The 8,394-nt window shown below is 51.4% G+C and overlaps 1 long non-coding RNA gene across 1 annotated transcript; it reads left to right on the top strand.

The window, feature by feature from the left end:
- Positions 1-32: 32 nt before the first annotated feature.
- LOC150006423 (uncharacterized) lies at positions 33-7,240 on the top strand. The gene is made up of 3 exons (XR_016511943.1): positions 33-370; positions 2,904-2,956; positions 7,177-7,240. It is a non-coding gene; the product is annotated as an uncharacterized LOC150006423 (long non-coding RNA).
- The last annotated feature ends 1,154 nt before the right edge of the window (positions 7,241-8,394 follow it).

Below are 8,394 nucleotides of genomic sequence, written 5' to 3'. Positions count from 1 at the left end.
TTACTGTTGTCTTTCCTTTTTTCCCCAGAAGGCGAATGGGCTTTGCCGTCAACACCGAAGTAAGGGCTGCTTTGTGCCTGTCTTGTTACTCGAGCTGGAAGCTGCGATGTCACTGCTGTGTGCGGCCCGTTTGTCTGAGCTGTCAGCCTGCCACCCCCACAGGGAGCAAGAGCTGCGCTCCAAGAGGAGATCATGTCCCAGGGTTAGGTGCACTCAAAAACGTAAGATGCGTTTCCCTTCGTCACGTGCAGGACGAGACTCGGGAGTCGTCGTGGTGACGGCCCTGGCGAGGCCTGTGAAACTCACTCTGCGGTCGTCGCCGCTTTTGTGAGAACCTGAAGACAGGTTCTGCTGTGTCACAGCGAGGAGGGTAGGAGTTACAGCAGCAGCGTAGGCTCACTTGTTTCTGTCACTCACTTCATAGTGTCTGGGTTGATCTATAAAGTTAAAAACATTAGTGATGCCTAAAGAACTTACTCCGTAACGTCTCTTTCTCAGTGTGCTACGGCCGGGGCCCAGGCGACAGCCGAGTCTAGGGCTCAGGTCAGTGGACGGTTCCAGCCATGCACTGAGGGCTCAGAGAGAGGCACCTGCAGGGACTCTTCACTGGGAGGCCCTGGGAGGAAGAGGGGAACCCAGGCCTCGTCTTCACTCTGACCCACCCCCCCAGTCTCCATGCCAGCCCCTCACCAGTCCCTTCAGCCTGTCCCTGCGCTCAGCAGACCCACCCACTGCACCCCTTCCCACAGCCCCTGCTGATCTTAGCTGCTCCGATCTTCCATCTGGGCTACCCCAGTGGACTCCTGTGCTGGAGTCCCTGCGGCCACACCAGGTTTTGTGATTCTCTTAAGAAAGGGCTCCTCATGTGGTCACTCCCATGGCTGCACTGCACAACCAGCTCGGGGAGACGCAGGGGGTGGGAGAGGGGTGGGGGGGGCAGCCAGAAGATGTCAGGCAGGGTCCCGAGAGCCCTCTCCTGGCTGAGGCAGCGAACACTTCGTTCCTCCGGCACTGAGTTGTGAGGACGTGTGAGGAGCGGCTGTCTGCCCAGGAAGCTTGTTTTGATGGGGTCCTGGTCACATGCACACTCTTCTTGGCTCGTTCCAGAATGACAGCTGCTAGGAGGGTCAGTGCCAGTGTCCTGACGCCCGCTGGTAGGGCCTGCGTGGTCCTTCCCCAGCCAAGCTCCTGTGGCCTCGGGTCACCACTGCCCGCTCTGTTCTTCTGCTGCGCTGGCTTCAGACCCTGGAGCCCAGTGAACTCTCATTCCCTCCAGCCCCTGTCCTCAACCTGGGGACTTGCCCTACGGCATGTCCTCTGGACATCTCCCCTGACCAACCCCTGCCCCATCCCCGGAGCGTCCCTCTGTGTTTTCCCGTAACGTACTCTACTTGACTACTTATTCCACTCCCAGATTCCCTCTTTGCTCATCCATACCCCCATGGCCTTGTTGAAGGCCAGGGCCATGTGATGTCCTAGGCCTATGTGGGACCTGCACACAGTAGGTACACAGTAGGTGTGCGGGGTGTGGAGGGGTGGGGGAACCAGCTGTCTCACAGCATCAGGCTGTGTCAGAGGTGTTCAGTGATGTCCCTCTGGGGCCAGGAACAGATGTCTGGAGTAGCTTCAGCTGTGGGAAGTCCTTGAGGGGTGACTTTGAGGGTTAAGACATGCAGTAGCCATAAATATAGATGTAAAAAGTGAGTGAAGAAGGCTATAGGTTGGAATCAGCCACAGATACTAGAAAACCTGGATAAATAAAGCAAATTTTAGGTCGTAGCGCAGCAACCACTGGTATGGCTATTAACCAGGAGCCTGATGAAATCCAGGCAGGTGCGGGACAGGTGACGCACAACAGCAGACAGGTGTGGTGGCGTGGGGACCCTGGGTCTGGGACAGAATGTAAAAGAAAACAGCGAGGCCTTTGAACAGGCCCCTGAGGCTTCGCAGTGCATAAAGCTCCCATTCAGAGGGAGCCGCAGTGCCAGAGAAACATGTGGTTGGTCAGAAACAACTTCAGTTACACTGCTATTCAAAGGCGTTTGAGGTAGAGATTCAGTAAAGGAACTCAGTTCTGTGCCCTCACAATAATTCATTATAAAGGTTCTGCAGTGGAATGTGCACTATTTCTACTTCTCAAAAATGATACAGTTTTACATTTCAGTATTGCCTAGTTTAAATTCTAGGTACTAGGAAGAATTTTTACTGAGTACTTCTATAGTGAATGCTCACATGTCTGGAAGAAGTTTTATGTTTTATTACAAGAGCAAAGTAACTGCTATTTAAAGACTATGGGGTCCTCTATTCTATTTGTTTCCCCAAAATTTCAAACTGCACGATACTTTCATTTTATAAATGTTGCTAAAACCTTTGGCCAAAGTTTTATTATCTGTGGATGACGATGTAAAACACTGACGTTGCTGTGCCGTCTCATGCAACAAGCAGCCAGGCACGTCTTGCTCACCTGCCTAGCCCGCAGGGACACCGTCTGTCAGCATCTCCTGTGCTCCAGGTGGAGCAGGGCCAGCCCACGAGGCATCTCCAGCTGTGTCTGGGGAGCCCGTTGCTGTCCCAGGCGCCTCTTTGTCCTCTGTGACCCTGGGCGACGCCTGGCAGTGCGTTGCCGAGTGAGAGGGTCTGCCGCAGCCGTGACCGCCGCAGGACCGCTGCTGCTGTGTGTGGAGGCACTTCCACAGGATGCTTTCTTGGAGCTGTTCAGCGACCCTTTCGTTGTCTCTTAATTTCTGCTCTTTAGAACAGGAAAGCAGTCTGGTGATGTTAAGGGTTCGGGCAGTAGACTCCAGTTTTATAAAAACTGCGCCCTGTGCATGTGGGTCTCCCCTGGAAACATTGGCGGTTCGGTCCCGAGCACAGCGCTCACGGCAGTGCCCTCTCTGTTGCAGGCCGGCCAAGGGCAAGAAGCAGGGCGTGCGGACACACGCGGTCTCCATGTCAGGTAAGGGCACCGGGGCTCCCCATGGTGGGGGCGGGTCCTTGTGGCGGGCGTCTGCTGTCGCGCTTCCATGGCGCTTTCTGAACAGCTTAGAAAAGTGAGACACTCTGGCCATCCAGCTGCGTCATTTTACCACCGCTACCTAGGTGTGAGTATGTATGGGCCATAGGCTGCAGAGGTGAGGCACGCACGTATGATTCCAGATGACTCCCGTGGGTATGCAGAATGCCAGGTTGTCGCTCAGTCTTACTGTCATGGTAATGACTTCTACTGGGAAAGGTCTTACTTTTGGAATTGCCATTGTAGTTTATCTTTGCAATTTGGAAGAATTTAACAGAATATACTATGTATATTCCTTGTTTTTTGGAAGTTTGTGATATGTGAAACATATTTTGAATGGTTTTTGTCTTTCACAATTAACATAAAATGGTGCTAGAATATTGCTTTTTAAAAATATAGTTAAGATACCGGTGTAAGCATTATCTTAACTATTTGTTGGCATGATGAATGTGGTGTGCTTTTCTTGGTATGTTTTCAAAATATGTGTCTTTTTCATTGAAAAATGTGGAAACAGGAAAGGAGGGGGAAAAGGAAAAAGCATCTTCTATGGGCCCAAGTTTCATGTCTTAAAATACATGTAATTATATCTACATACTTACAGATATACTCTTGTAGCTGTATACACACACACATAACCGGTTCTCAGATATATGTTCCCTTTCTAAAGTATCTAATAGCTTCCTAATAGCTCTGGTATCTGACAATGTGACTTAGAAGAAACCTGATTCCTGTTAGATTAGTTTGCCTTGAGTTAATTTTTCCTGAAATGTAGTTTTGTGCCTTCGCCTGGTCGATGGGTTCTTTTTGTTCTCCAGCGTACCAATGGAATTGCTCATTATCACTGCATTGTGCACAAACACCCCACACACACTCTGAGAAATGTCTGTGCTTGGAGTGATGCACTTGGCGAAGATGCTCTCGGATGCGCTGTGTGGGACAGATGTGGGTTGGGTCCTGCGGCTTCAGGCATGTCTCAGCACTTCCTGACGGGGGGAGCCAGGGCTGGGGGACAGCGAAACAAGCCAGTGGGGCTGCAGGGCCGCCCCCACGGCCCTGATGTTTTTTCCTAAACCTCTGTGCCTGGTGCTGAGACTGAGAGGCAGGCATCTGGGTGGCGGGCATGGGAGCAAGGCAGGGACACGCAGAACCAGCGGTGACACCGAGAGTCACTGGTCTCCCAGACCTCCCCTGTGGGCTGATCCCTGCAAATTGTTCTGACGCTTTCCGGGAGGTGGTAGGCCCGGGGTGTGGAGACACCCGCTGGACCCAGCTGTCGACGGGTCCCTGCTGGGAAATAACACGTTGTCCTTGCGTTCCGGAGGCAAGCCAGCAGGCCCATGCGTGTCTCTCTGCAGGGAAAGGCTGTTGTCAGTTGTCCCCAGTCAGACGGCACAGCCGAGGCTGACCACGTGCAGAGACGAGGTTCCCCGGTGGAGACGAGGGAGGCGAGCAGACGTACAACAGCACATGACAGAGCAGCGTGCTTCCTTGGGCACACTATTCTGAGGACAGAGTAGGGTTTTTTTTTTAGCCTAATTATTAAGTGTTTTTCCAAAGAAACTCGTGCTTATGATAGAGCTCAGGCAGAACGTAGAACTGAGAGGCCGCGCCTGTAATGCAGGGTGTGTTGGTGTGGTCCCAGGCAGAGAGTGGCTGGGTTGGGACCGTGCTGGAATGAACTTCAGCAATTGTTGAAAATGTATTAATAAAACAGAAGAAGCCTAAGTATCACCTTGCTGAATATAAAAACAAATATTGCTAACATCAAAAAGCCCTGTTATTTATTTTCTTTACAGAGAAAAATTTTACAGGAAGGCTTCAAACTTTGAAAACACAAATGCTAGAATTCGAACTCAAGGCTTCCTCCCCTAGTTTTTGGCCTGTTGTGGCTGCATAATAATTACAGAACTTATTACAGTCAGCCTGCAGGAGTTAAGGCAAAAACATATTTGATATTTTTACAAGCAAGAATATGTGCATATTGTTATGCTTTTGAATGTTTAATGTTTTAAACTTTCTCCTGGGAAATTTCAAACATACTCGGAAGCAGAGAGGGTAGAATCGTATACCAATCCCCCACGTCCTTGCCCCCCAGGCTCAACGGCTGTGCACCGGCCAGCTGCACTCTCCTCTGCCTCTCCCACGTGCGTGGTCCTGGCGGCGGCGGTTTTCAAGCATCTTAAGGCATGTTTCATCCCTAAGGATCTCTGAAACACAAGGAGTCTTTTGAGAATATTACATTGCAAGAAAACTGACAGTGACTTTTTAATACCAGCTCTGTGGCCCGTGTTCAGATTCCTGTGATCATGCATTGCCACGCCTGGTTTTGTCCCGTTGGGAGTCGGACCAGCAGTACTGCTGGAACTAGGCTGGTCGCTCTCCTGTCCTCCTGGATCTGCCCATGAGGCCTTTTTTTTTCTTTCCCTGATTGCAAGCTACCTGTTGAAGAAATTGTGTCACGCTGTGTACCCATGCTAGGCCTGGCTGACGGCATTCCTGTCATGTGCGGGACACGTTCCCTCAGGCCCCGCATTGCTGTGTCTCCTCTGAGCTTGGGTCAGGATCGCGGGACATGTGAGGAGTCAGGCTCAGTGATTCTCTTTCACGAGAAGTGTGAGGAGTCGGACTCAGTGGCGTTTCCAAGGCTACATCATAGTGCTGATGCGCTTGGCCCCTGGCTGACTCTCGGTGATGTTCAGGCCAATCGGTAGATTTGGTCAGCCTGTGACATGTCCGTTATAAAGCTCCTGTGAGCACGTCACCTAACGGGTGAGCAGCTGGTGATTTCCCTGCCTAGGTTTCCTTCGTCAGCTTTGTGGGCGATTCAGCTGGGACACTTCTGAGGAACGCATTCCCTCACCTGCTGCTCCTGACCCTGAGGAACGGGTCCTCCAGGGAGACTGCCTTCTCCCCTCCCTTTACTGACCAGTTCCTGAAACAGATGGTGATGTTCTGCGGGGCTTTCTCTTCTTGAGCCTCCTTAGGAATTCATGGGTTTTTAACATTGTTGAGGGCCCGAGGTTCCCATGGCCACCCCAGGTTGGATGATGTGCTAGAAGTACTGTTTTCTCAGATCTCGGGGGCTCAGGTCAAGTTCAACATCATCAGCACCAAACAGTAACGTCTGAGGAAAGGAATAGCACCGAGAGGCCTGGTCACAGGGACTGTGCCTTCCTTGTGTGACTGAGGACCAGAGCACAAGTGGTGGTCTGCCTGAACTGACCTCCTTGTGCTCTGATGGTGCCTTAAGTGGCCTCACTTCTCATTTCTGCTCCTAACGCGCTGACGGTGGCCCTGAGTTGTGGCCACCCTGACCCTGACCTGTGCTCTCCCTGGGCCCACACCCTCCGTCCTGATCGTTCTTGAGGGGTCCTGTGGGTCTGCAGTCACATTTCACACCACCCGTGTCCCGTTTGCTACGTGCCTGCCTTCCCTGTGACATTTCTGCTGTTGCCAAACTGTTCCTTCTGCTTTGCACTGTGCTCTGAGCTCCTGAGGGTTGGGATGTGTCTTGTGGGACCAGCAGGTGCCTCCTACAGAGACTGTTGACCCAGATGAGCTTTGGCTATGCGAACAAGGGCGGCCACGCAGACGTGGTGCTGGTGGCCAGCGGGCGTTGCAGCCTGGGTGTCCAGACGTCCTCCTCCTGCTGCGCTCCCCGTAGGGGAGTTTGTTCACGTGCGCTCTGTGGGCTGCGAGCCTGTCAGTGCTCACAGTCTGGAGGAAAGTGTTCCTAACGCTCTTGCACAAATCAGTGTCTGCTGTGCTCTCTTCTGCCATTTTTTCTTTATGGGCGAATGCTAGATGTCTGCAAGGGTCTGGAATTATTTATTGGTCGTTGTTTTTTGTCTTGTTTCATATTGTTTGTCTGGTTATTTGTAAAGACATCTGCACCTTCACTGGCTGACTCTGCAGAGCAGTAAGACTTCCCCTTGTGCCCTGCTGAAAGTTCCTGTATCTAATGCTAATCTTTGCTGGAAGAGGAAATTGCATTTTAAAATATTGTTTTTTAAAACCCAAATCAATCATCATAAGAAATTTTGTGTCAGTGGTCAAATAAAATATTGCAATTTTGTGTTTTTATAGCTATGCCTTAAACTGTAACATGGCTTCTTTTGTATTGAAATAATGTTTCTGTTTTTCTCTTTCCCTTCCTCTGAAAGGAGCCGGTCACGGCCGGCATAAGGTTAAGAAAGCTAAGCGCCTCCTCCCTTTGCTCTTCTGTGCCCACGGACCCGCCACAGGTACTGCGCTCGCATCCGCGCAGGCTCTGGTTAAGCGCACTGCCCAGGCCACGCAGTTAACCATGTGCTTGTAGCGGGCCCTGAGCTGAGTGCACCTGGATGGGCGTCTGTCCACGTGCTGCCTGTGGCCCGGGGCAAGGGGTCGTATGAAGGTCTTTGGGCTGCTCTGTTGATAGGAGGCTCTCTGTCTGCCTGTTGGCTGGTGTGTAGATGCATGTCAGGGTGAGAAGGAGCTTCCCGGTCCCACTCACGGGTGTCATGCTGTAGCGCAGGGCTGGCAGGTGCCCCATGTCTGCGTAGCGGGCTTCCTGAAGGCCAGATGAAGGGCAGTGGCCCATGAGCTGGGGTCCACTTTCTGAGCTCGGGGCAGCTGTTCAGGGCACTGCAGAGTAGGGCGGCCAGGCCCCTTGGAGAGGTTTCTAGGGAAACGGATTCATAGTAACATCCCTGGAGTCTCTCCAAGCCCAGTGTCCGTAGAAATGGAAACTTGTGAGCAGTTTCTAGTGCCCGCCTCCTCACTGGAGGAGCCCGTCGGCTGGCCCCTGCTCACCGTTCAGTACACACACGAATCCCTGTGTGTTTTCGTTGTTCTCTGAAAGGGTCCGAATGCCCCCCGAGGGGGCAGAAGCCATTTTAACGCTTAATTGTGAGAGGCAATGCAATTGACTTCGCTTAGCTGGAAACGGACAGACTCTCAGTGCTGCTGTGTAACTTTGTACAACGTATCCACAGCATAGAACTCGTGGAACTTGCGCTGTGCCTTAAATCAAGGAGAGGCGGTACTGTCACAGCCTTTCTTTTATCTTTGGAAGTAGACCTTGAGGGGTAATTTTTTGTTTTCCTTATGCTTTGATATACTTGTCATTTTAATAGTGTTTTCCCTCTCTCCCCCTTTCTTTGCATGCCACCTGGATCTGCAGATGAAATTAATGGGGACGGTAATATTTATTTTCACATTCCTGTACTAACATGAGATAATCATTTATTGATGTAAATGTAGTTCAGTATTGGATGAACGGCAGAACGTGGTTTTGACGCAACAGAACAAATGTGGAAAATGATGTGAACCCATGATCCCATGAAAGCCGTTTGGGGCTTTGACCTGGAAAAGGTAACTCAGCTTCTTCATCACGTCTC

This window comes from Furipterus horrens, unplaced genomic scaffold (assembly GCF_987537825.1).
Source record: "Furipterus horrens unplaced genomic scaffold, mFurHor1.1.pri manual_scaffold_6, whole genome shotgun sequence".
In the NCBI taxonomy this organism is placed as follows: Eukaryota; Metazoa; Chordata; class Mammalia; order Chiroptera; family Furipteridae; genus Furipterus; species Furipterus horrens.
This window is presented reverse-complemented; position numbering and strand designations above follow the sequence as displayed.